This window comes from Mauremys mutica, chromosome 3 (genome assembly GCF_020497125.1).
Source record: "Mauremys mutica isolate MM-2020 ecotype Southern chromosome 3, ASM2049712v1, whole genome shotgun sequence".
Lineage (NCBI taxonomy): Eukaryota > Metazoa > Chordata > Testudines > Geoemydidae > Mauremys > Mauremys mutica.
Genome location: NC_059074.1, coordinates 93683788 through 93711647, shown reverse-complemented (window position 1 = coordinate 93711647; position 27860 = coordinate 93683788). Strand labels below are relative to the sequence as shown.

At 39.4% G+C, this 27860-nt stretch overlaps 1 long non-coding RNA gene and 1 pseudogene across 3 annotated transcripts; one reads left to right on the top strand and one right to left on the bottom strand.

Annotated features, from left to right (window-relative positions):
* Positions 1 to 304: 304 nt before the first annotated feature.
* Positions 305 to 26429, bottom strand: LOC123367622. Of its 3 annotated transcripts, none has more exons than XR_006578562.1 (6): positions 26292 to 26429; positions 18275 to 18429; positions 11898 to 11978; positions 10327 to 10508; positions 8939 to 9182; positions 305 to 4109 (listed from the first exon to the last, which is right to left on the bottom strand). It is a non-coding gene; the product is annotated as an uncharacterized LOC123367622 (long non-coding RNA). The 3 variants fall into 3 exon arrangements; XR_006578564.1 differs by having other exon boundaries at positions 10351 to 10508; XR_006578563.1 differs by lacking the exon at positions 8939 to 9182.
* On the top strand, positions 15499 to 15637 carry LOC123367700 (annotated as a pseudogene).
* Positions 26430 to 27860: the final 1431 nt, after the last annotated feature.

Genomic DNA, 27860 nt, shown 5'->3' with positions numbered 1-27860 from the left:
TGGTATACACACATAATAAACAACAGTGAGTGTATGGAAGAAAGTAGAGGCCAACTCTTATTTCACTATTGGTTTGAAGGCAATATGAATATAAAAAGAAAGCGAGGAGAGGGAACATGGAGAATCACTGGTCCTCAGATAGACTATACTTTTACTATTTTATGGCTATCTAAACCTAAATCAATTGATATTGGTCCATATGTAGTAAAAGAAGATATTAAGATAATAGACCCACTTACTCCTTAAAGAAAACAATGATAGACTTAGTTACCATGGATATTTTGCATCAAAAACCACAATGTAGTAAATATACTGGACTTTTATTTGAAAGATGGAAATCCAACTTTTATTGAAAGCTCCTGCTAATAGAAAGAAAAAAAGTTTGATGGATACACTCTTAGGAGGAACAGGTACAGGGCTTGGAATATTAAATAGTATAGATGAACAAGTATTGACTAATAAGTTAAAGGCAGTGGGACAACATTTGGGAGCTGTGTCTAAACCTTTGACAACATCTTTAAATGATATAAATACTAGCCATTACCTTATAGCTGCTTTACTCCCTGGCTGGGAAAAGTTGCAAAAGAGCAGATCATTTAGCCATCTTAAACACAGTGGAGGTGTTACAAAGCAGGGCCGTCTTTAGCCATATGCAGCATACGCGGCTGTGTAGGGCACCCTAAAGTTTGGGGTCTTCCTGGGTCTGACCCTTCCAGCAGGCTCCCTCCACAGTCTGGCTGCTGCAGCCTGGTGAGGCTTCCTCCAGAGGGGATCTAGTACTTAAAAGTGAAAAAGCCTCCCAGACCTATTAGCACAACATTGAAACTGTTAAAGAGCCATCCAAGTGGTAATGAAGCCATTTAACAGGCATTTGCCAAGCCCCAGGTATATATACTGTCAGTTTCTGAATTTACTGACAGAAACAGTTGTGCATTACTATACTATTTACATGTTAGTCTACAGGACCTTAGTTTAAAATTTGCTTTAAAATATTTCTTTAGTGTGTTGCTAAAGATTATAAAATCACATCTCTAAAAAATCCTTGCTTAGAGTTTTAGATGCATAATCTGAGTATTCATCTTTAGCCTTAACTGCTTGGATCTTCAGACACATAGTTTTTTTAAATAAATCCTTCAAAAGACCACCCTTATCTAAAATACACATACGAGCCCAGGCTGCCATCAGGCATAGGGGCACCAGTTTATAAATACTGCATAGGGCCCCATAAATTCTAAGAACAGCCCTTTTACAAAGTAATGTATCTCTGGCATTGGCATGTATACAATCACAGACTTGGAGCAATGATGTGGTAGAACATATTATACGAGATGGAATGAGTGGAATTTTACCCTTAGAAATAAGAAGTATAATGTGGAAACATGCCACTAAGGATGAACAAAGGTAATGTTCATGGTGGAAGATGGTAAACTTCACATACAATCCTCAATTAAACCAAGTTACTACATATATAATTATGATATCTAATGCCTGAACTGAATGGCTATCTCCTATCAAAGCACTTGGGTTAAATGTTAACACCAATGTAACACAGTCAATAGAACACAAATTCTGAGCGATAAGAAAAGTAAGACATGGAAAATTGGGGAACTTGAGGCTTGTATGGCGGAACGTGGAATTGAATATGTTTGTAATAATGCAATCCAACCTTATGATGTATGTTTAAATAAAGAAGGAGGAAAATGTCATTATCAGCTAGATTCTTTTCTGTTCAATGGATCACTTGCATAACATTGGAAGAAAACGTGTATGTATCAGAAGCTGGTGTACATTGTTTCAAGTAAATCATATATACAATGTAACTCAGAACCCCTCTGAGAACAAATGCTTGTGTAACATTACCTCAGTATTTGGTTGCGATTTCAAAGTTCACACTACTTGAAATTGAGAATGAGGAAATTAAAGACCAATACCAGATATATAGGAGAACTGACCTGATAGTTTTAGGATTAAATATAAGTTTAGTTAAGCAATTAATAAATCGTTCTGATTGCAAAAACAATTACGAAAAGCAAAAGTGATACTAAACACAACCAGTGGGAAGTATTTTTGAGAAGGTCTCCCACAGGTACAGGATTCTTGAAAGTAATTTTATATCCTATAATAATCTTGGCATCTCAAATTATGATAGCAATTATGCTTATTATTTTGGTGTGCTGGATCAAACAAAAATTCAGGCAGCTAAAGCATATGCAGTCCCTCAGTCTTAAAAGAAATTACTATGGCACACAGGCAGGTGTGACCAAGGTGAGAATCAAGAGTAGTGAGGAATTGTGCCAGTATGGAGAAATGTGGGCTCAGTGTCCTGAAGGGAAAAGCCTTGAGCCAGCACGGGACAAGACCCCACACTCCTTGGACTCACCAAATTATGAAATGCTTGATTTGTAAACAAGTTTACAACCCAGCAAGGAAGGGATTGTAATGAAGGATTTTGCTTTTAGATGCTCTGAAAGACTTTGCAATGCCTTGAAGAGAAACTGAAAAGGGGGTTTAAATATAGTAAAAATTTCACTTCTCCCAACTGATATAATTAAGGTAGTGACAGTATCAGGACACTTTGACTTGCATAAAACAGCAGTTAGTTTTAAGATTAAGGCTTTAGATAAATAGTAATTAGTTATAGGTTAGAGTTAGAAATCCAAAATGGTGGACTCAATAATCCTTTATGAAAGACATTGGGTTAGGGTATGGAAAATTCTGTCAATTAATAGGGAATGACTCAACATTTCTCCCAAGACCTCCAGGGGAGGAGCTAAGGCTAAATATGATGTCAGAGGAAGGAGCTCTACCCAAAATGGCATTGGGGGAGGAGCTTTGCTATCTAAAAATAGGATGATGGAAGAGGGGAGACAGAGAGAGAAATAGCAATTATGGTAATATTTAGAAACTAATTGGCTGAGCCAGGCTAATTATCTATGCTAATGAGCTGACCTTAAGAAAGCAACCAGCATATAAGGTTGACAGCTTGCATTATCTATTGTATTAAATCAGTTGAAATCATTAAATTTGACACTAAAAGTGCTCTGCAAATAAATTAGGTCATCCATGACTCAACTTGCTAGGATAGCTGATATACATAACATTTCATACATGACTTTAGAAAACAAGTTCATTAGTTAGTATATGTTCATTAGCCTCGTCACTTGGGGATACCTACTGCATTTATCCTTCAGTTTAGTTAAGTAAAGTAGTTGCAGGGTTTTTTTATTATATATTTTAAAGCTGATGTTACATGCATATCACCGGTTGATGCAATGGACCGGCATGGTGATTCTGGAAAATTTCAGTGCAGCATGTAAATACATTTTCAGTGTTCTGAGTAGGGAATGTCATGCTGTATAATAGACTGATTGCAAACACCAAACAAATTAACAAAATTTCTTTGTTTAAAGAGAATACAGGGAATATGTCTAGAATTTCATAGAAGGGGAGTGCCAAACAAATTATATCTTTAGTTCTTTCCTGCCATTTTTCCCTAAAAATTCCTATCCCCTGTTTTTCCCCCCATCTTCCATCTTGTTCCCTCAGTCTAGCAGGATAAATGTTTTTAGAATAGTTACCATCAGCTCTATCATGGGGTAACCTTCACTGACCATATTCAGCTGCCCTATTGTTGCTGACAGGATAATTTTAGCTTTGTTTCCATCAATATGTCATGCTGTAATTAATTTCTAACTCTGACTGCATTTGATGGTGTAATGAATGGCTTCAGGTCCTTCAGAGTTAAGTATCTCTTAGAAGAGAAACAGCACATTTTGGCATATTTACATTTTCTTTGGTATCCTTACAATCTACTATCAATTTTACAACATACACATAAGCATAGTGGAATCTGGCTTCCCACCTTCAAATAATCAATAAAATACTTAATGCCCCTTTGTGACTATGTTTTTGTTCTCCTCTAAAATTGCACATTTTGATTGTGAATTTTGGAAATGGTACATTGTTTTTTCCATGGTTATATGTAGAAGCCTGCTAGATGGGCCTTCGTTCTCTGGATACCAACGATTATTCTCTTATTTCAATTTCCCTCCATGTTCAGTTTCAGTCTGGCTTTCCAGGCTAATCTAGCTCCAATCTGAAGAACATGGCTGCAAGAAAGAGATTTATTATAATTAATGCCCTCTTGAGGTGCTGGGGTTATTGTCATTAAGGTTTTGTTAAGGGAAAAACAGATGTCATATATTACTGGCTTTCATTATGTGGTAAGAACTAGGTTGAAGTTAGCATGTGAGAAATCAATGATATTTTAAAATGCATTGAGTTCATTAATTGTAACTTTGAAGTAGTTTAGTCTCAAATTCATCTGAATTATTTTTGTTACATCACAGACTTGCAGCCAAACTGTCAATTTGCCCCCAACACAGTGAAACAAGCAACCTTTACTAATGTAATCACTTTAATTTTTGTGCTGATTATACAAAGCTTCTATCCATTAACTTCTTGGAAATGATTGTGCCAGATGGTCACTGCATTGGCCTAAAAGATTAAAATCTATTGTCCAGTGTAGAGCGCTTTGGGAACAGGATTTTGCCATGTCCAATACCGGAAGCTTTTTCTGCTTGTACGTGGTTTGGAATAGATTTTAGTTCAATGTGCAAAACTGTAGTTTTTAATTCCCATTATGAAAGCTTTATCTTAACAATGATATGGTATAAAAATGTAAAATTGAAATCAAGGCTCAAATAGTTCAGGAGAAACTTTAATGCTCATAAACTAATGGGAAAATACCCTGGAAACTAAATACTATTTTTATTTTAAATTCACCACAAAAATAAACTTGACAGCTTCATTGGGATCTTCCATAAAACCTCTTATTTCTTTGCTGAATCTACAGCAGGTAGCTGTTTTGACAACAAAACTCTGTTAGCTACTTATGTTGACACCAGGGACAACCCTGATGGAGACTTGTGAATAACTATTAAAAATTACCCTATAAACAAAGACCACATAAAATTCTATTGAGAAAAATCATCTTGGCATAACTTGTGGAAAGGGTGCTTATTTTTATGGTTTTTTTGTTTTGTTTGTTTTTTTAAAAAGGAGGATTAACTTCCCAATCTTTTTTATTTAATAGAGAACATCCCTCATCCAAATCAGTGTCTTTATTGAAATTTTAACTTTTAAATAGTTAGTTCACAGTTGCCATGAATAAAGTTTTTAAAGTGCTTGTACACAAATGCCAGAAGTCTAAATAATAAGATAGGTGAACTAGAGTGCCTTGTGATAAAGGAGGATATAGATATAATAGGCATCACAGAAACCTGGTGGACTGAGAGCAACCAATGGGACACGATCATTCCGGGGTACAAAATATATCGGAAGGACAGAACAGGTCGTGCAGGGGGAGGAGTGGCACTATATGTGAAAGAAAGTGTAGATTCAAATGAAGTAAAAATCTTAAGCGAATCCACATGTTCCATAGAGTCTCTATGGATAGAAATTTCATGCTCTAGTAAAAATATAACATTAGGGATCTATTATCGACCACCTGACCAGGACAGTAATAGTGATGATGAAATGCTAAGGGAAATTAGAGAGGCTATCAAAATTAAGAACCCAATAATAGTGGGGGATTTCAATTATCCCCATATTGACTGGGAACATTTCACTTCAGGACGAAATGCAGAGATAAAATTTCTCGATACTTTAAATGACTGCTTCATGGAGCAGCTGGTACGGGAACCCACAAGGGGAGAGGCAACTCTAGATTTAATCCTGAGTGGAGCGCAGGAGCTGGTCCAAGAGGTAACTATAGCAGGACCGCTTGGAAATAGTGACCATAATACAATAGCATTCAACATCCCTGTGGTGGGAAGAACACAACTGCCCAACACTGTGGCATTTAATTTCAAAAGGGGGAACTATACAAAAATGAGGGGGTTAGTTAGACAAAAGTTAAAAGGTACAGTGACTAAAGTGAAATCCCTGCAAGTTGCATGGGCCCTTTTTAAAGACACCATAATAGAGGCCCAACTTCAATGTATACCCCAAATTAAGAAAAACAGTAAAAGAACTAAAAAAGAGCCACCGTGGCTTAACAACCATGTAAAAGAAGCAGTGAGAGATAAAAAGACTTCCTTTAAAAAGTGGAAGACAAATCCTAGTGAGGCAAATAGAAAGGAGCACAAACACTGCCAACTTAAATGCAAGAGTGTAATAAGAAAAGCCAAAAAGGAGTTTGAAGAACAGCTAGCCAAAAACTCCAAAGGTAATAACAAAATGTTTTTTAAGTACATCAGAAGGAAGCCTGCTAAACAACCAGTGGGGCCCCTTGATGATCAAAATACAAAAGGAGCGCTTAAAGATGATAAAGTCATTGCGGAGAAACTAAATGAATTCTTTGCTTCAGTCTTCACGGCTGAGGATGTTAGGGAGATTCCCAAACCTGAGCTGGCTTTTGTAGGTGACAAATCTGAGGAACTGTCACAGATTGAAGTGTCACTAGAGGAGGTTTTGGAATTAATTGATAAACTCAACATTAACAAGTCACCGGGACCAGATGCCATTCACCCAAGAGTTCTGAAAGAACTCAAATGTGAAGTTGCGGAACTATTAACTAAGGTTTGTAACCTGTTCTTTAAATCGGCTTCGGTACCCAATGACTGGAAGTTAGCTAATGTAACGCCAATATTTAAAAAGGGCTCTAGGGGTGATGCCGGCAATTACAGACCGGTAAGTCTAACGTCGGTACCGGGCAAACTAGTTGAAACAATAGTAAAGAATAAAATTGTCAGACACATAGATAAACAAACTCTTGAGCAATAGTCAACATGGTTTCTGTAAAGGGAAATCGTGTTTTACTGATCTATTAGAGTTCTTTGAAGGGGTCAACAAACATGTGGACAAGGGGGATCCGGTGGACATAGTGTACTTGGATTTCCAGAAAGCTTTTGACAAGGTCCCTCACCAGAGGCTCTTACGTAAATTAAGCTGTCATGGGATAAAAGGGAAGGTCCTTTCATGGATTGAGAACTGGTTAAAGGACAGGGAACAAAGGGTAGGAATTAATGGTAAATTCTCAGAATGGAGAGGGGTAACTAGTGGTGTTCCCCAAGGGTCAGTCCTCGGACCAATCCTATTCAATTTATTCATAAATGATCTGGAGAAAGGGGTAAACAGTGAGGTGGCCAAGTTTGCAGATGATACTAAACTTCTCAAGATAGTTAAGACCAAAGCAGATTGTGAAGAACTTCAAAAAGATCTCACAAAACTAAGTGATTGGGCAACAAAATGGCAAATGAAATTTAATGTGGATAAATGTAAAGTAATGCACATTGGAAAAAATAACCCCAACTATACATACAACATGATGGGGACTAATTTAGCTATAACGAGTCAGGAAAAAGATCTTGGCGTCATCGTGGATAGTTCTCTGAAGATGTCCACGCAGTGTGCAGAGGCGGTCAAAAAAGCAAACAGGATGTTAGGAATCATTAAAAAGGGGATAGAGAATAAGACTGAGAATATATTATTGCCCTTATATAAATCCATGGTACGCCCACATCTCGAATACTGTGTACAGATGTGGTCTCCTCACCTCAAGAAAGATATTCTAGCACTAGAAAAGGTTCAGAAAAGGGCAACTAAAATGATTAGGGGTTTAGAGAGGGTCCCATACGAGGAAAGATTAAAGAGGCTAGAACTCTTCAGCTTGGAAAAGAGAAGACTAAGGGGGGACATGATAGAGGTATATAAAATCATGAGTGATGTTGAGCAAGTGGATAAGGAAAAGTTATTTACTTATTCCCATAATACAAGAACTAGGGGTCACCAAATGAAATTAATAGGCAGCAGGTTTAAAACAAATAAAAGGAAGTTCTTCTTCACGCAGCGCACAGTCAACTTGTGGAACTCCTTACCTGAGGAGATTGTGAAGGCTAGGACTATAACAATGTTTAAAAGGGGACTGGATACATTCATGGTGGCTAAGTCCATAAATGGCTATTAGCCAGAATGGGTAAGAATGGTGTCCCTAGCCTCTGTTCGTCAGAGGATGGAGATGGATGGCAGGAGAGAGATCACTTGATCATTGCCTGTTAGATTCACTCCCTCTGGGGCACCTGGCATTGGCCACTGTCGGTAGACAGATACTGGGCTAGATGGACCTTTGGTCTGACCCGGTACGGCCTTTCTTATGTTCTTATGTTAAACATATTGGAAAAGTAGGAAATAGAAAATTATAGGTTTTATTTGCTGGGTTTTGGACAGTATATGCTATATCTCTTCTAATCTGAATGGTGTCTGTTCCTAGGCACACTCCAAAAGAGAAATCTAGTCCCATTCTGTGTTTTACAGTGGACATGCTGCCCCAGCCTTTCCTGTAGCTGCACCAAGAGACACACTATTGAGAATATAAATCAAAATTGGAGCAATTTACACAGGCTCTACTGCTGAGAACTTTCTATAGGTATAATCACTTCTTCACACAAATAATTCAGTGAGATTTTACACAAATTAAAAAAGGCAACTTATAGAAAAATCAAGTTTCATTTTGCCAGCAGCAAACCTAAATTGTTAAAATTATATTAGGGCTGTCAAGCAATTTAAAAAATGATTCATTATTAATCGCCATTTTAATCAGTTTAATAATATACCATTTAAATATTTTTTGATGTTTTCTACATTTTCAAATGGATTGATTACAATTACAACACAGAATACCAAATGTACAATGCTCGCTTTATATTTTTATTTCAAATATTTGCACTGTAAAAAACCCAAAAGAAAGTATTTCAATTCACCTCATACAAGTACTGTATTGCACTTTCACGATAGAGACTGCAACTTACAAATGCTGAATTTTTTTTTACATACCTGCACTAAAAAATAAAACAATGTAAAACTTTAGAGCAGCGTTTCTCAAACTTTTTATGATGGCAACTCCATTTGGACTTTAAAAAAATCATGACCCACTCACTAGAAAAAATGTGATCCCCTACTTTCAGCCCTATGGGGCTCCAACCTTCAGCCCCCATTGGGGCATGGGGCTGCAGCCTTCAGCCCTCTGCAGGACTCAATCCTTCAGCTCCTCTGCCACCTCCGGTGCTCCAGACTTCAGCCCCCCTCAGGGCTCCAGCCTTCCACACGACTTGGGACACAGGACTCTGGGCTCCAGCCCCTCTGGGGTTGTGGGGCTCGGGGCTCCAATCCCCACACTGCCTCTGGAGTGTGATTAATGCATTAAAAAATTAACATGTTACTCATGCTGTGAATGGATCCTTAATTGGCAGCCCTAGTGCAAAGTGAAAGGTCATAGGGACTTATCAGAAGTGACAGAGGAAGAGTAAGACCTGGGTGTATTGGTTGATGACCGAGCTGCCAATGTGATGCAGCAGACGCAGCTGTGAAAAAGGTTAATTCAATCCCTGGATGCATCAGGCAGGGGATTTTCAGTAGAGATAGGGAAGTGTTATTACCATTGTACAAGGCACTAGTGAGACCTCATGGAATACTGAGCGCAATTCTGGTCTCCCATGTTTGAAATTTAAATTGCTGGATGTCGAGTAATTTTATTTTAAATTACAAAAAATATTTAGAGAACCAAGAAATGGTAGGCCAGCTCTTACTAATTGTTTCTTGTACTGCCAACTCAGGAATGTGGGTCCCACTGTTTTAGTCACAGGGGTTCTCTTACATACCTTAGGGGATGCCCTGATTAAAATCAAGCAGAATTAACAACCATAGCTATCTTATTAAAGAAAGGAAAAGAAAACATTAAACAAAACAATACAAATGACAGAATACATTGCTTAACTGGTTACTTCTGTTACAATCTGTTGTATGTCTCTCTGTGGAGAACTTCAGTAGAGATTACAATTTTGAGTAGACTGTCTCTGGAAGTATTCTTTGTTGGGCAAGTTAAGACCAAAGTATATTGTTTGCCAAATTTATTGTGAGCCCAGCTTATTATTTTTTTCAATACTTAAGATGTTTATGGGCAAATAATTTAAGGGCAGGTGAAACCCATCTAGTTATTATTAGTATCCAGTTCAGAATTGGGCAATGTAAACAATCTTAATTAGATCCTATGAAAATGAAGAAAACATTTTGATCAGTTACTTAGAAGAAAGAAGCCATTTAAAGGGCTGTCTTGTGATAGGCCAGTCACTAACATTAAGACTCTTGAATCCAATTAAATCCCACTGTTTCTTTGTTTACCAATGTTTAGCCCCTATCTCCTCTGCAGAAACACATGATCTAACTATGTGGTGATTAACAAGAGAAACAGTTCATGTTTTAACCTACAATAATAGTTCCATATCTCAAATTATTACAAGTGGGTTTTTTTAAATCTAATTCTCTTACCCCTGTCTGTTAACTTTCTCTCACCAATCAATGCTGAAGTGTTGGGGAGGTTCTATTTAAGTTGGTTTCCTCTAGAGTCTTCTTTTTTGTTCGTTGCTGTCTGTGGTAGTTTGTAGAGATGGACAGAATCAGTTGATGAGTATGAATGTTTTCTGTTTAAACATAGTAGTGGGGAGAAGGAGCTGTGAGAGAGAAAGAGAAGGGGTGCTCATTTCAGAATTTTTTTTTGATTCTCCTTTTCCTTCCTATTTCTATTAAATTAGGAGGAGAAAACACTTTCAGGCTTGTTTAGATTCAAAATTGGTCGCTGTCATCTTTTCACTGGCTCCATACTGTTGGAGGTTGGCTTAGGTGACACCATCAGTTTCTGAATATGCAGTCTGTTTAATGAATATGCAAAACTTCTAATTTCCTTTGTTCTTCTTGTGGTGGAAAAATCCCAAATAACCTTTTAAAAGTTAGAGTTTGTTTATTTTTTCTTTTTTATTCAATTCTTTTTCTGAGCTATTCCTTCAATTTTATTAGAGTTCCAGGAAATAAAATTCAATTTTCAGAAAGTCAAATGCACCTGTTCTTTATGTAACCCTTCTGCCAGGTGCAGCCGACAGCAACCAGGGCTGCCGGGTTCAATATCTAGGGGTTCCTTCCCATCTATATAACACACAACCGGCTTCAGCCCCCACTCAGTAACCTGGGAAAATTACACACCACCCCTGGGTGCCTCTGAGGGGCAATACTTCCCCACTCACAAGCACAGAATCTGAGTGTAGAAAAGAAATTTAATGAATGGAGGGAAGTAACTCAGTATTAATTTGGGAAAACACCTCAAACAGGGTTCATAAACATAAACCATGAGCAAAAGACCACCCTCATGTAAGTTGGGCTGTGTCCTTTTCCCCTCGGGTTCTTAAGTTCAGCAACCCAAAAGTCCCTTTCACGTGCCCGATACTTCTTTGCACCCCACTCATGGTTGTGGTTCTTGCTCAGTGCAGACCCAGGGTTCAGAGGTACATCTGCAGAATTCAACTCCCATCCTGGGTGGAGGGGAAGGTTAAGGAACACCTTACTTGTTCCACGACCGGGACATTCACTTGCTGCCCCTCTTTTCCAGCTACCAAATCACTGTGCCTCTCTACCAGAAGCCCTGCTGGCTGCTCCCCAGCTACTCATTTGCCACCCCTCTTACTTTCACAGGGCTCTGGCATTCCACCCCCTGGCTTAACAAGGTTCTTTCAGCTGAGGGTGATCCCCTCATTTGGGACAGGTTAAGTACAGTCCTGCTTCCCTGTATTCCTGCAATAATTACAGCATTGGTAACAGCATTTCACTACCCCTGCATTCAGTACTAAAGTGATTTGTATCCCAACACCAGCCAAAGTTGATTACTTATAGCAAAACACTACTTTCCGTGCTGGATATTTAAGCAGAGCAGGAGCAAACTGTATTTACATAAACACATCCAGAGTCTCTCCCCCTTCCAGCTAGCTGTCAGGGAAGAATTCATTCAGACCCTGCTTACATTTACATAAAAAGTGTTTTAGTTCTCAGAGCAGTCTTTTCAAATTAAATACCTCTTAAAGTCTTAAATGGCAGAGATCCATGAAAAAGTCTTTGGTCAGAGTGGTTTTCATCAGCAATTCACAAAAAACAGCCTTTAAAAAAAAAACCAAACAAACAATCACAGTCACTTTTGATTCTGCTTTCACAACACACAAATGCTGTAATGTAAATGTGGCAGAATTATATAGAGCTAGAGTAGAACCCTGTTTATCTGACTTTTCATTATCCAGCTGTCTATATTAATGAAATAACCAACACACACAGGTCCAGAAGTGGGTGATCTTTCTGGCAGCTGCTAGATGGCACTATAGCCTCACACTTTCCCATTCTCTAGCTTATCTGATTTTTTGATTATCTGATCTGGCCCTGGTCCCAGTTAGATCAGATAAACAGGGTTCTGCTGTATAATAAATGATTGTTGATAAATTTCTACTCTTTTTCTTCCCCATAATGAAACAGTTAGCATATCTCAGCACCAGACCTACTTTTGGGATTTGAAAGTATCAGCTTTGGTAACTGAAATTTGGCCACCTGCAAGCTTATATAGAATAACCCCTTTCCTCACCTCGCCCTCTCCATTTTATAGAGAGTTAAACCAGCAACCAAAAGTTACATTAGGCTAAGAACTGCTGTACTGAACTGTCTTGAGCTAGTGAAAGGACTCATGATGTTATCCTTTTACTAATTTTTCTGTTAAGATAAAGTCTTCCACAGCAAACAAGACTGAATTTCTAATGTAAAAAAAATTGAGGAAAAACCCCAGATAAAAGACCCCATCCATATCCCTTTACCCATTCACATCTGTATTTGGATATCTCCAACCTACTGTAAATCAACCTTCTGATCAAAAGCTCAGAAGGAAAGTTGGGCTTTTCAGCATGCCCCAAAACAAATCAAGGCTCTCATCCCCACTTAGGAAAATGATGGTGCTCCAGGCCAGCCTCCTGCATCATAGACACACTGCAGAGCAGCAGCTAGAGTGCCGTTTGGGGTCAGACTCCTCTTGATCCCTTATAAAAACTCTGCTGCCACTACAAAATGAGGTGGGGTAGCCATCTTTGATGAGGGCAGAAGTGTTTTTCAACATACATCACCATTCACATTTCCCTCAGTAAAGATGGTGGACAAGTGGGTGCATAGAGTCACATGATCTGGTCTCATGGTCTCTCTCTGGCCACACAAGGGGGCTGGGAGCCAAGGTGTGTGTTGGTCCTGTTCTGGGCAGAACAGTGGCCTGAGTCTAGCAGTGGCTAGCAGCAAATGGCCTGTGGGCAGGTGGTGACAATCCTGCAACAGACAGTTATGGGAGAACCAACCCACAGGAAAGCTTCTTCCCAGCCCCAGAACATTATAGGTTCTTTGATTTTAAGGACAGGAGGGATTTTGTATGGTGCTAATCTTCTAATGAGGCTGCTGTGTGGTACTAGGGAAAATGCTTACAGCAATCAGTGTCCATTATGTCCACACTATTACTTCTGTCAGCCAACATTGAAATCTCACCACAAAGCAATATCAAGTCTGTCTGACAAGATGATGAGTGTTAATTATGATGCCATCTTTTTAATTTTTTATGGTTTTCATCCTATTTCAGCTTTTCCATGATTTTATTCAAGGTTGTTGTCATGCTATATGATCTGTCATTACTCACTTCATCCTGTTTGCTCTTTTAAATATTGATACATTAGCTGTTTTCCAGTCTTCTGCGACTTCCCCATATTCCAGGATTTGTTACATATACACATCAATGGCTCAGAGAGCTCTCCAGCCAATTCTATTAAAAAATTCTAGGTGCAAGTTATCCAGTCTTAAAAATATGAAAATGGTCAGTGTTAGCACTTGTTTAACATCTTTTCTAGTTAATTATTGAAATAGCCATAGCTTACAGTGATAATGAAAAACTTTCTATGTCATCTAGTTTCTTCCCAACTACAGAACAGAAATATTATTGAACGCATGTCTTTCCTGACAATTTTACCGTCCTTATTTAGTAACAAACCTATACCCTTTCTATGACTTTTTTGTTGTTCCTGACATATTTAAAGAATTCTTTGTTGTTCTTAACTCTACTGGCCATAATTTTTGCATTGATATCTTTAGCTTTCCTTATTAATAGTTTGCATTTCTTAACTGCTAATGTATAGTCATTGCTATTAACTTTCCCTTTTTTCCATATATATAATTGTTGCTTTCTTTTCCTTTCTTAACCAGGATGGATTTTAAAATGACTAAGGCTTTTTTTTGATTGCAGAATTGTGATTTTTGGACATCTATAGTAATGTTTTCTTAACCAACTACCAATTACAATATGTATTGTTGTTTGTCTTATACCCAGAAGCTTGAAGGTCCAGTATATGCTCATTATATATTTTTATCCCATATAGTGTAAATCTGGATGTTTTCATTATCCACATACATGCCCAATCTTTTTTTGAATCCTGCAAAGTTCTTGAACCCAGTGATATATTCTGGCAGTGAGTTCCATAGTCTTTACTTTGCACAATGCGTAACAGACCTATCAGTTTTAAATGTGTTGCCTTTCAATTTCAATGCATGTACTTATTCATATATCATAAAAGAAAATAAATCATGTGCTAACAAACATACCTTCTCTGTATCATTCATTATTTTGGGTAAATCTTATGTCCCCTCTCATTTACCTCTTTTCTGAATTAAGCAGTCCCAATTTTCTCAACCTCTATTTTTAGAGACATTTCTCCAGACCACTGTCATTCTGCTGCCCAAATCAGGACTGTTCTTATTTTTTAAATAGCTCTTTAGATGGGGTCGCCAGAACTAAATCTAGTGCTCTAGGTGAGGGTATAACATGGACCAATTTATAAAACTCAACACAACCTTAACTGTGAAGTCACAGCAAGCCCTCTATAAAAGTAAAATATTTTTTCCTGAGTGTTTAATGTTACTTCTGAAAGCTGAAGCTAGACTAATTCAAACTGGAAATAAGGTGCAAATTTTTAGCCATGAGGGTAATTAACCATTGGAGCATCCCTGGCAATGCTTAAATCAAGATTGGATGTTTTACTAAAAGATATGCTCTAGTTCAAACTGGAATTAATTCAGAGAAGTTCTATGGCCTGTGTTATGCAGGATGTCAGACATTTAATGACAGAGGTCCCTTCTGTCTTCATAATCTATGACACTATGAAACTAATTTAAAACTCAATAAGTTTTGATTGGAAGCAGAAGCTGTTTCTCTGCAATTGCTGCAGGGACCTTCACCATCATGGCTGCCACCCCCCACTGTTCCCTAGTACCCTAGAATCCACTGTGACACCATTGGGCCTTCATCCTGAGAGGTGTCCTGACCAGATCAAACCAAAGAGAGGGGTCTACACATTGCCACTTCTACCAGCTCTGGCTAAATATCAAGCACCACCTGGGATGTGAGACTTTGTTGTTCCCTGCTGCTCCCACCCCCATGTGTCCTTTTCCTTCCCTACCTTATTTCTTGTGTTTAATAAGAGTCTGGTTTATCTGGCCACGACTGTATATTTTGCAACACTTCTGTAAGCCTGTGATGAGAAAGGCAGCTGAAAACCATGCCCAAAACAGCTTGATGCTTGTACATGTTGGTCAGGTCTTTGAGTAACTAGTATAACCATGTGGCAGGGGATATACCATGATCACGAAGGTGGTTTTCCCAGGGTGAGGCTCATCCACTGCACTGCAGGTGTCCTGACCCCTGTGATTTCCCCAAATGCGGGAAACTCAACTGCATAATTTGTAGTATAACCATATGCCTCGCTTGCAGGAAACACACAGAATTAACACCAGAAACAGGAATTGCTTTTTCTATTTTTGCTGTTCTTTTCTTTTCCTTCTTGCGTGTGTTTGTCTTGTTTTGTCTTCTAGGAAATGGGATCACACTTTAACAACAGCTCCTGCCCAGCTCACCTAACTTATTTTCTTTTCTGAAAAAAGTGCAGTTATTGCCATCTCTAATACAAGCTAAAAAAAAAATCAATTGAGTTTTTAAAAAAAATAAACTCTCTCTACAGCTAAAGGGAACAAGGAATGTTGTTAAAATGAAAGCCTTAATACTTTACACTTCAAAAGCTTTAGCTGTTTTTCTTTCTTTTTCTGTATCTTTAATAAAAGGCTAAATTAATTTTAATAGTTTGTCATAGTACTAAGGAGGCTAAAATCTCTGTATACCAAACTTATCTTTTACTGAACCAACTTCTGTCAGTGAGAGAGACAAACTTTTGAGCTTTCACAGAGCTCTTCTTTCTCTCAGGACTACTTAGTTTCCTTAACAGTCTTTTTGGAGGAACTTTCTATCTATCTTAGGATGCTTATATGCCTCCTATTACTGTAGTAGCTGAGCACCTCCCAGTATTTAATATTTATATCCCACAACACCCTTGCGAATTAGGAAAGTGCAATTATCAGACTAGAGACTGCTCTAAATGGAAGGGAGACTGGTTTAAGGAAAGAAGTCAGAGGCTGCATGTGAGTAGGAGCAGCAGCCTGGAAGTCAGCTGGGGAGGGAAGACCAGACAGCAGGTAGTAGGGGTACAGCCAGAATTTTCCTAAGGAGGGGACCAAGTTTACCTGCCAAGTGGCAGATGTCACAGCATGTGCTACATTCCCAAGTTCCTCATGGGTGGGATCCCACTTTATGTATGTGTTGCATTCCAAGAGGCACACACATATGCATGGGATTCCCATCGCTTGTGTCCTTGTCAAGCTGTCCTTTCTCCTTCTGAAGCAGGCCTGGAAGTGGAAGGGATGGAGGAGGCAGCATTAGGAGGAGATGGTGGCCTGGGAAGTAGTGAGGACACCTGGTGCCGCTTCCCCTCCCACTAGAGAGAGTGGTCAGGATCTCTCCTCCCCATCCCACAAGAGAATACTGTCGTTCTCTAGCAAAGGTGTGTGGGGCTGGGCTCCCTTGTCTCGCCCCTTCATTGAGGAGCTGCCTGGGAGAACTGGGCCTGGAAGACTGGGAGCTGGTCAGAGACATGCTGTGACTGGTAGGGGCCAGATGTAGCTAAAAGATACAGGGCTGTGAGGGAGGTATAGTCTGTTTTGATTTGTTTTTTCCATGCAGAGTGAAGGTAAATGGGTATTAGGTTAGGTAAAATTAGTAAGGAAAATGTTTGCTAGATGGACTAAGATAGTAAGTAGGATAGTGCCTGGGTTTGTGATTAAATATGCTTTGGTATCCTGGGATCAGATATTTTAGAATAGGTGTGCATGCAATTAGGGTTCTGTTTACTCTGTGGTATCTTGGACCTAATGTCTGCTGCAGGGTTCCTGGATTGTGCAGCAGACTGGAAATTCTGAAGCAGTACCTTAATTTAGAATGTTAGATTCATTTTAATTAAAATGACATAATATGAAAAGAATAATGCAATCATTCCAGAGGGTCCTGAATTGTTTATTTTTATGTTAAATTTATTTTGTGCTTGTTGGAATAGTTATTTATGCAGGGCATTATTATGACACTAATTTAACAATAAATTCCTTTATTGACTCCAAAAGCCAAAGAATATTTATACAATTGCTCTAAACATGCCCCCAAAGCCTATATAATAAGCAATTTACTGTATCCAAATAGTAACAAAACATTTATAAACATTGGATCAAGATACTTACACACAGGCTAAATTCAAGGTGCTTAGATCCATATTGGTTAGCTCCACCATGATCAGGCAGGTATTAGCAATGAACCTTTTAAGCATTTACTTTGTATACACTTTAACAAACAGGTGATGTCATTGCCAATGACTAACTTCAGCTAAAAACCAATTTGACACAGTTCACCCTTATTTCCAGTCTTGATTCAGATAAGATTTACAACCTCCTATCTCTCCCCTTCTTGCTGACCAACAGTTTTTCTTTTTTTGCATCTGGGTTCACATAGGCCCTAATTTTTGAGATAACACTGGTATGTGGGGTAGGAAGGGGCAGGTATTAAGACAGAATCTCTTTGTCTTATTTAAAACCATCTGCAGTCACCCCTATTGGTCAGATGCCTTTATTTTAGAAACCCTCCCTTATTTCCTTAGTTATTCTTTGAAGCAGACATTCTCCCTACTTCATTATTTGTGGCATTATAAGTCACTATTTTCAAGGCTTTTCTTTACAACACATATTTCCTTAGCCAGACTTACGCTAACCATAGGTCTTTAATTTCATATTTATCTTACAGTGCTGTCACTACATTTTCACTTTTCAGTATTCCACAGATATTTGTCATGACAATGCATAATTTCACTGTAGAAGTTGTCAGAGGATGAAGGTAGAGGTTTTGTCAGCTGTGTTGGGACAGGTGGGGTTTTTATGACAAGCAGAGACATAACTAATTAAGTGGGTGTTTCTCGAAAAAATAATCAGCAGTGATATAGATAAAAGTGTTGGCATTTACCTTGTCTTGCTTAGGCTTCTGACTTAACCTGTTGAGGTGACTGGAGCAGTTTTCTCTCAGAATGTAGTGCTTCAGATTGTCTGCAGACTCAGTAAGACAACACTGCATCCTTTACAGTTGTTTTGTTTTCAGGATGTTCTTTGCAACCATGAAGTCTAGAAATAAATATTTTTAAAAATGGAAGTTTAGATTCTGGAACACAATTCTGCTGTGGGTTCCACAGCAAATTCCAAAGCCAAAAATCATCACATAATAAATGGGGAACTGCTGGTTATGCCTAGTTGGGGAGTTAACTACCTGATGGATGTTGCTATCTAGTTAAAAGCAGTGCAAGGATGCAGTGACACTGGCTCAGAAGAAGTAGTTCCCTCCCTACACATGGAAACAAACACCTGGATAGCATAGGAGTGGGGTGGTAGCATTTTTTTTAATCTGCTATTATTGAATGCCAACTGAGTAGGGCAGCAGCATAATACAAAAGGACTCTCTCATTACCTGAATGGGTGAGAACCACCAGCAGCTGTTTGTATTAAAGCCCCTAAGCTGAAGAAAGAATATTCTGCTGAGCTGTGCTGGCTTGAAAAGGGATGCCACAAGTATTTTATTTTTGTCGCTGCATTAGCATGGCATGGGTAACAGTAAGTATTTGACCCCTTGTTCTTATGCTAATAAGTGGTTGGCTACAGCATGGTTGTTACCATATGGATCTGTGTTGTGACATCCAGCCAGTTGCCCATTTTCAGGATGGCTAGGGAGACTTGATAGTTTCCCCCAAAATTTTCTTGTAGTGTCAGCTCAAATTAATTGTGTGAATGGGTATTCACCTGTCAATAGGCATATGGGCTCCAATGAGAGAGAGAGTGCAAAGGAGGCTTGAGAAGAAAATTCCAGCTAGAGGTTTTAGGGATGGAATTAGGTCAATTTTTTTGTCAATCTTTCCTTAGAATGACAGCTGAGCTTCACTGTTCTTTTGGGTGATGGAATCTTGAGCAGAACTCTGGAGAGAAACATCTTGACTGGTTGAGGTGAGTGTGGATAATGTTGTTGTAATTTTCAATGACACAATATTGGACATGTACGGGGGGACTTTGGCAAACCAGTAAAGTGCCTGAAACCACTATGGCTTATTGTTAAAGGCAGCCTAGTCAGCAAGCTGTTAATTGGCCATTCAGCGGTCTTAGCTTGACCAAGGCGGGGGGGGGAATTCTGGGGTGCCACAGAAAGGGCAGCTTGACCCCGCATCCTGCCTGATAAGAATTGTGTTGAAGTTGCTGATACATGCATTTTAAAAGAGCAGGATGTGCCTCAGGAATGTGTATTGGGGTCTCAAGGCTGCAAACCCTGGAAGAACCCACACTTGGTTAATCAATAATCAGAAGGAGCCTCTTGCTTGCACATTGGAACGGCTTGCTTTACAAGTTTTCTTTAAGGGGCATGTCATTCTATTACTAATGTATAAATAAGGGGAAAAAGCTTGAGATAGTTGGACTCGTTTGAGGACTTTTTTTGGACTCTCCCTCTGGATACATCTTGCGGTTCCCCACTGGCAGACAGAAGATTTGGCCACCGGAAGTCTGCCACTGTGTCACTTGAAAGCCACACTCAGCTTTGGTAATTATCAAGGGTTGGAGGTGTTTTATTAACCTGTTGCAGACATGTGTAAGTGCTTGAGATTAAGTGAAAGCACTCTTGTGTTGTCCTGTTTGTGCCAGCCATCTATCGGTTGGACAGCTGTGTCTTCCCTGATTTATTTCCTGACACCACCTCGCACAGAGTAAAAGTTACCAAGAGCTTTGGATTGAAAGAACCCCAGGTAACAGACACACATCTTAGAAGTCACACATCCACTAAGGAGCATAACTCTTACTACAGATCAAATTTCATTTTTAATAGCAAAGTATTTAAATTACTAACATTTTTAGATAGACTATTAATATGATATGATAATGCAATAATAAAAGGCAAACATTTATTTTAATTGAGGGAGTCTTCATAGTTAATATGGTATTTAATCTTACTTAAATGGAATATTGTGATGATGAACTTGACTCTACAAAGCTAACTTGTCTGATTGTTTTACTGAAGTCAGGTTCAATTTCCTAGAAAAGCCTGAAAGAGCTATTTTAAATACGAAATCAATACACTTGCTTAAAAGATATTGAAAAGGTATTGATGTTGCTATCTTTGCTCTGTGTCTCAGCTTTCTTTGTTGATGGAAAGTCTCAATTTGCCCACTGTAGTTATATATCTGAAATGAAGAACTTTTTGTTTTCTTACAATTGATTTTCTATCAGTATGATTTCTGTTCTTTATGCAAAAGAAAATGTATTGTATTGCAATTTAAAAAAAAAACTGTTTGAAGCTGTTGGTGCACTTTTATATCAGAAGGATCCTCCAAACCCCACATGCTAAATTGGAGCCTGATTATAATTATTAAAATAAAAAAAGATATAATGTATGACCACTTACAAATTTATTTCTTCAGTAGGTAAAATAAAAGTCTGGTTTTAATATTTACCTCTAGATGGTACTAGTGTTATTCCGGTGTCCAAAATCATAGTTATAAGAAATGCTTCAAATGATGATAAAAACATTCTGCTTGTAGTTTTTTAATACAGCGAGTCAGGTTTATTCAACACACCTTATATTGATGGTTTGAATACAAAAAGGCCTCATGACTATAATTTCCATTGAGTGAACCACCCCAAAATCTATGTTCACATAACACTTAAAGTTTTGATTTTAAAGAACAGAAGCCAGTATGTTCAGAATTAGGGCTAAAACTCTATGATTAAGGAAATGTTGAATATAAGGATTGTGGTACATGTTGGATGTAAGCTACCCACTAGCTGGAGCTCCCTCTTTCCAAGCCATTAATCTATCACATAAAAATGCAGAAACTCTATTTTTATAACATATTAGAGTTGTGCAAAAAATATTTCACATATGTAAACCATGTTGTATGTGATGTGCCTGTTTCTGTACTATTATCTATGCAAAGCATTTATGCTTAGCTGCTATTTCCCTGAAGCCCTCCTGGAAACAAGATGTTGTCTCTTAAGAGGTTATTCTGGTCAGCAAAACAAACCAGAATTTATTGTATTAAAATAACTCCGTGTATAGATGTTAGTACAGAGTTGGCGAAATGGTATTATTTCATATCAGGTGTGAAACAGTGTTTTCTACTTGTTATACAATTACCAGTAACTGTTGTTTAATTCATCCACTCTGCTTTTAAATATTATGCCATATAGGGCTTTTGATATATTCCAGGAAGGGTTCCCCTCCTTGCCCAACCCTCCTTCACTTTGGGCACCAATGGGCCCTGCTGCACACGTTGATCAGTATTGGCTTTCAGCTATGGAAAAATCTTAACTCAGCTCCTCTCTGGGTCATTGTTTCTGACTAGCACATTTCCGTCTTGCAGGATAGAGACTTCCACCTGAGGTAAGGCCCAGAGGGTGTGCTGCTCTGTCACCTGGTAGAGATATTCTGTATGGATCACATCTGTTGCCATTCAAGTCTCATCTATGGTAATATACAGGATGTGCATACACGTAGTGACCGTGGGTGAAATCCTGGTCCTACTGGAGACAATGGCAAAACTCCCAGGATTGCATCCACTGAATTCAGATGAAGATCTCTACTTCAGGGGAAAACTGCAAATGTTCTGTTGTAGGGACCAGATACAAAAATAGATTTAACCACTTGGTCCTCTTTTAGCAGAATAGAAAGTAACACAAGTAACTATCATTATACATAGAATATCAGGAGGTCATCTAGTCTAACCCCCTGCTCAAAGTAGGACCAATCTCCAGGCAGATTTTTACCCTAGTTCCCTAAATGGCCTCCTTGAGGATTGAGCTCACAACCCTGGGTTTAGGGGGCCAATGCTCAAACCACTGAGCTATCCCTCCTAGAAGTATTTTAGTGCTGTCTGGTGAGGGTTAGTTACTTAACTTTTCTCCTTCCCCGCACCTCTGTGACTGATTTACTGCCCAGTGTCCCTAATGCAAACTGTCCTAGGATATGCAATCTGTAGTCCATAAAATGTCTGTCCCTTACTGCTCAAACCTGTGAGATGCTGTGCATCAATGGGAATTGAGGATGTGTAGTGCTTCCGTGTATTGATTGATTAATTTGGAAGACATGTGCGGACAACATGGATCCTGGTCTGGTGAGCTAACCGCATAGGTCACACAGATTACCCCTGGCTTATGGGTAATTAACTTGCTAATTATTCACAGATCATTTTGCCATGTGGTGGTTTTCTGAAATGACAGGAATTATTGAAGCTGAAAGAAACATTGTGGTTTTTTCTTTTCTTTCTTTTTTTTTTTAATGTTACCTCACGTTGTCAGATCACATCCTATCCCAGCATCATGTTTTTGAATGTACGAGATAAGAGCCAAAAAACCCTAAGCCGCCCTTCCTTCCACTTGGATGCCACCTGTCATCTCAAGAAACGAGAGATACTTTATTTGGTGGGGTAACAAATCATTAGTATGCTTTTGAGACTGAGATACTTTTTCTTGATTCAGATTTTTAGTACCAGAATAAATTTTAGATGAGAGAGAAACCTGGGATTCTGATTACTTCTGGTCTTTAAAGATCCCATAGCATTTTTTGCAAAAGTAAGGGAGTCCTCACATGCTATTTCATTATTATTATTATTTTATTATTTTATATTTTGGTTGCATAGTTGTATCCCTCTCTTATATAGTGAAACTTGTTTCCCTGATATCATCAAAGTTCTGTGGTTGCATCTGACCTGAGTTCTGGACATCCATGTCTAGTTCCAGCTAACGTCTGTGAATGGGTGTAAACCCATCAGACCAAAATCTTGCTTAACAATTCACGACAGTCAATTGTGGGAAAACTAGTTTTCTTCAGCCTCAAACTTTTATCAGTTCAGCCTTCAAACCAGACATTTGAACTTCAGGGATAATTAATTTATAAAAATCAGCTTCAATAACAAACAAACAAAAAAACCCCACAAACCCATTTTGAATCAAATTCGTAGGTGTTCCTCAGTACTCATAGTTATGTGTTCTGCCTACTGCACTTGCAATTTAACTTGAATTGGATATTTTTCTTTATTTCCTTTGGTAAGATTTTGCATGGCTGTGTATTGTTTGTGCTGTTAGTGGCTTACCTCAGAGAGAGAGAGAGAGATGCATTTCAGTGATGGGCAAAGTGATTTTGGTACATATTTTAAGGCACTTTGTGATCCTTCAGGATGAAATGCAAATCATTATAAATTAAGTTAGTTTATAAAATGACTTCTTTCTTTCCCTCTTCTCTCTCCCTCCCCCCCCCCCACTACGTGTATGGAACTTTGTAACTGTATATGAGTGGCAATAAACCCAGCAAATATAGAAGTTATTTGATTTTTTTTTTTTTTAAATTTATTCCCCTTCAAAATAGCAATAAGACTACAGTACAACATCAGAGTTATGAACACCAGAGTTACGAACAAACCAGTCAACTACATACCTCATTTGGAAGTGGATGTATGTAATCAGGTAGCAGCAAAGACCAAAAAAAAAAAGAAAGAAAGAGAGACGCAAATACAGTAGAGCGTTAAACTACTAAAAAAAAGGGAAAGTTTAAAAAAAAAATTGGTAAGGTAACTGTTTCTGTGCTTGTTTCATTTAAATTAAGATAATTAAAAGCAGCATCTTTCTTCTCCATAGTAAAGTTTCAAAGCTGTATTTGAATTCTGACATTGTCCAATGAGTGCTAACAGCTTTTAATAAAATCAATCTGGTCAATATCACTAATCCTAGGAAAAATTTGGGGAAAAAGACTTCTTGTCTTAACATCAATGTTCAGTTGTAAACTTTTGAAAGAACAACCATAATGTTTTTTGTTCAGAGTTACGAACAACCTCCATTCCCGAGGTGCTTATAACTCTGAGGTTCTACTGTAGTTAAACGTTGTATTTCTGTGGAGGTTTGCAAAAGAAACTAAGTGAGTTGGACACCCAAATCCCACTAAAATTCAGTGTGAGTTGGGTACCCAACTCCCTCAAGCTGCTTTGAAAATCCTAGCCTTGGATTTGTGGATGAATCTTGCTACTGTAGGATTTTCTTGGCTGGCTGTACAGCTCTCAGCCTCTCCGTTTGCTTGTGGGTAATGTGGTTATCATATTTTGTTTGGATTAAGTTAAATTCTGCTGCAATGAGTTGTGATCCTTTATCTGTCTGTTCTGGTATGCTGAAGTGAGCAAAGGCACAGTTCAGCAGGGCTGCCCAGAGGGGGGGGGGCAAGAGGGGCAATTTGCCCCAGGCCCCGGGCCCCACAGGGGCCCCCACGAGAGTTTTTCGGGGCCCCTGGAGCGAGGTCCTTCACTCGCTCCGGGGGGCCCAGAAAACTCTTGCGGGGTCGGGCCCAGGAGCTTATTCCGCTCCCGATCTTCGCCGGCGGGGGGTCCTTCCGCTCCAGGGGGTCCTTCCCCCACTGGCGAATTACCACCGAAGCGGGACCCGCCGCCGAAGTTCAGCTCAGTCTTCGGCGGTAATTCAGCGGCAGGGGGCCCTTCCGTTCAGGGACCCGCCGCCGAAGTGCCCCGAAGACCCGCGGTGGGGGGCCCCCCGCCGCCGAATTAACGCCAAAGACCGGGCTGCACTTCGGCGGCGGGTCCCGCTTTGGCGGCACTTCAGCGGTGGGGGGGTCTTCGGGGCTCTTCGGCGGCAGTCCCGGAATGGAAGGGCCCCCTGCTGCCGAAGACCCCAGGCCCCCGGAATCCTCTGGGCAGCCCTGCAGTTCAGTTTCTCAATAACACTGCAACATGTTATGTCTTTCAAGTACATTATTTCTATAAACCTGGAAAAATAGTTCACAATGACCAGGTAATGATGTCCTCTGAAGCTGGATAAATCTTGCAGCTAATCTCTTTCAAGGTCTGCCTGGTAGAGGTGGTGGTATGCAAAGATGATATTGGCTTTGAAATATTAAATTGGTTTTAGGATGACATTGCAGGCAGATCATGTAGTGCAGTGTTTCTCAAACTGGGGTCACCGCTTGTGTAGGGAAAGCCCCTGGCGGGCCAGGCCCATTTGTTTACCTGCCCCGTCCGCAGGTCTTGCCAATCGCGGCTCCCACTGGCCACAGTTCGCTGCTCCGGGCCAACGGGGGCTGCTGGAAGTGGCACGGGCCTAGGAACTTACTGGCCGCTGCTTCCAGCAGCTCACATTGGCCTGCAGAGGCAAACTGTGGCCAGTGGGAGCTGCGATCTGCCGGACCTGAGGACGGGGCAAGTAAATAAACTGGCCCGGCCGGCCAGCGGCTTTCCCTACACAAGTGGCAACCCCAGTTTGAGAAACACTAATCTAGCACAGTATCCTGTCTTCTGACAGTGGCCAGTGCCAGGTGCCCCAGAGGGAATGAACAGAACAGGTCATCATCATCAAGTGATCCATTCTATGTCCATCCTGGCTAATAGCCATTGATGGACCTATTCTCCATGAATTTATCTAGTTCTTTTTTGAACCCTGTTATAGCCTTGGCCTTTCACTCAGTAATTCCTTCATCAAGCCCATTGCTTTTGGTTGATCTAGAGTATATATGTGGTCATTTGATGACTTTACTATTTGTGTATGTACCATAGGTGTCTGTGTATGTGCATCAGCAGCTAGACTGAGATCTCCGTGCCACCGTGGCGCTACTACATTGTAACTAAGATCACAATAAGATACTAAGTGTCTGTGGCCCTATCTATACAAGGTAAACTTACTAAAAAAAAAATCCTGTGGGTTTTAACACTGGTTCAGGTGAGAGCTGTATTGTAGGTAATGCTCAAGCTGCTATTGCCATTTGTATTAGTTGTTGTTCAGTAAGGTTAACTAAAACAGTAGTAAAAATTATTCTGTCTATGACAGCCTTGACTATGTTATGGCTCCTACTAATATTAACTGGTTCAGAGAGAATTTTTTTTTGTAAACTTCCTTAAAATAGACATGGCCCATGCATCTGTGTGTATAAAGTAGAAGTTTTCATGTGTCACCACAGTTACCTTAATAGAAAACTTAAAAAGGTTGAATAGCAACATATATTTCTTATGTATTTTAGGTAGCTCAATGAACAAGAAACAGGAAACTCAAAAATAAAAAAATAAGCAGCCAGCACATCACACAGAATAGCAATCAGTTACAGTTTGTGGTGGCAGTTGGAACACAACAGTGAGTTGTCCAAACATTCCTGGACATCAGTGACTTGGTTTTTTACTAACCAAGAAAAGATGCCCTTGTACTAATTAGAACAGTTTGCTAATCTTTCTTCTATCTTGCATAAATTAACAACATAACAGACATACGAGGCAGGATGGGAAAGGCAATGTGATCCAATAGCTAAGGCACTAGAATCACTGGTTTTGTTCTCAACTTTGCCACTGAGCTGCCATTTGATCTTGAACAAGTTACCTCACCCTTCTGTGTCTCATTTGCTCTCCCTCTCTCCTACCTGTCTTGTCTGTATGCTCTTCTGGGTAGGGACTGTCTCTTGCTATGCCAAGCCACATGGGGCCATTATTTTGGTTTGGGGTCTCTAGACACTACAAATAAGAGTTGTAACAACATTCTCTGTTTAATTGAGTAGAAACAAGAGACTCTCCTCTTCCAAGGTCCCTGGCAGTCACATGCAAATAAGAGCCAAAGATGAAATATGTAATTGTCAACAAAACTGTTTTAATTAGTCTTCAAATACAGGGGAGGGAATTGTAATATCCTGTTGTTTTTAGAAGTGAGAACTGCAAAGTTCAGGCCTGTTGTGTGGTTCCACCCCTTATAGAAATAGTGACCACCTTCAAAGGTTAGATCCACACCTGAACTTTTTCAGTGATTTTGTTTGGGGAATATTGTCTTTCTTTAGGAGTTTATTGTCATTATTTTAGATATGTACTGCAGAGGGCACTAGTGTTATACAGAGTTTACCTTGAGTTAGTATGTATGACACTCAGATACAGAGGAAGCAGAAAACAGGATTATAGGTTAATGATGGAATAACAAAGAAGCTGGCTGGTAACTCTTGCATGCTGTTTCCTTTTTGGGGGTATCTTGAAGCTCAGATGTAAACTTTTTTTATATCCCTCTAGAGAAACAAAGATAATATAATGGACAACTTCTGTATTATGCTGCAGTTTTCTCATTGGTTGAGGTTAAGACATCAAGCTTGGTTCGTCCTAGTTTATGTTAGCGTTCTCTGACTCAACCCAGGTCTTTGAGCAGTGGAACATCTGCCTAGAGTAGGGGATGTTGTAGCACAAGTTCCTTTCCACTGGTGGGTCCAAAGTTAGACAATACAGTCTCAGAAGTATAAAGGACTGGCTGAAGAGGAGACCTATCAAAAGCAGCCAGTCCCTGCTGCAGGGACTCTTGTGGAGCCTCGGTGGCTAATTAAAGCTGTCCTTATGGAGCAGAAAACCCTCTCCCAGGGGTGCATCCCCTCTGGGTCACAGTATTATTTATTGGCTCACTGAGGGGCAGTTTGTACCTCCCTGCACCACAGGTGGGTGACTTGACTTCATTATCTGGTTTTGAAAAGCCCTGGCTCATTGTGGAGAACCAGCCATCATGTTTTCTCATAT